This window comes from Peromyscus maniculatus, chromosome 5 (genome assembly GCF_049852395.1).
Source record: "Peromyscus maniculatus bairdii isolate BWxNUB_F1_BW_parent chromosome 5, HU_Pman_BW_mat_3.1, whole genome shotgun sequence".
NCBI lineage: Eukaryota > Metazoa > Chordata > Mammalia > Rodentia > Cricetidae > Peromyscus > Peromyscus maniculatus.
In genome coordinates this window covers 50,339,373-50,340,567 of record NC_134856.1, presented here as the reverse complement: position 1 = coordinate 50,340,567, position 1,195 = coordinate 50,339,373, and positions in this window count along the sequence as shown.

Genomic DNA, 1,195 nt, shown 5'->3' with positions numbered 1-1,195 from the left:
GTGCCGCCCGGAGCTCGTTTGTCTCCCCACGTCCCCTCTCGCTCCCTCTCCTCATGTCCACCCTTCGGTCGCTCTTCCTCTCTCCTCCCTCTCGCTCTCTCCACTCCTCACCCATTCGGTTTTGGTTTTTTTTAAATCGTAGAACCAGGGGAAATTGAGCAGATTTGAATGGGTTTGGCTTCATTGTTTCTCAAAAACACCCTGTTGGGCTAGGTGACATACATCTATAATCCTAGCATTTGGAAGACTGAGGCAGGAAGATGCCAGAGTTCAAGGCCAGCCTGGGCCATACAACAAGACACTTTTTTAAAAAAAAACAAAAAACAAAAACCTAACCAATTAAAAATAAAAGAACCCTCTGTATTCATGTTACCTGCTTTTGCTGCTAAGCCATTTACAAAATTAGGTTGGGCCAGCCTGTGCTGGCCTTCTCCTTGTCTGGTGGCTCCCATGGTGGGAGGTGGAGGGTTAGGTTAGAAAGGTGCTCTGTGCTGCCTCTACTCTAGTGGTCCAGGAGCCACCTGTCAGGGCTTCTACCCACAGCAGTGCCTTGAGCTTCCAGAGGCGCTGGCTTGGCTTGTCTTCTGAAGCAGGCAGCTCCTGCCGCCTATTTCTTTGAACAAAGATCTAAGCTACTTGATGAATGGAAAATCCCAGCTGTATCCAAGTGGATACACCAGTGTCCAAGGTGCCGTATCTTTGTATTACGTTCAGGGACATATATTCTCCAGTGCCTCAGCTGCCTAGGAAGTCACATCCTCATACTGCAGCCTCAGGCTAATCTCTGTGCCTGGAAGACTTAGTCACAGATGAATAAAATCCAGCCTGGGAAGCAGGTTAGGAATAACTGGTTGTTTGGGGGAGAAAAGCTCACTGATCATTGTGAGCTGGCCTGACCTGCCTTCTCCAGCCGTTAACTTGCCTCTCCTATGTGGAAACCCTCGGCTTTTGGACAGTTAGAGAATGAGCTGTTACTTTCTCCCTTCCGTCTTCTCTCTGCCCTCATTTATTTTCACTGGTGCATAGCTCCCTAAGTTGTATATTAAATGTAAATAAATCATTTTAATGCCAAGTGGTACTGCTATGTGGACAGATGCTCTGACCATTTTGTGATAGCGGTAATCATTAAACTGCTTTGTAATCACATAGTTTGAATTGCTTAGAAGAGGCTAGACTTGAACTCTTAGATTTTTCC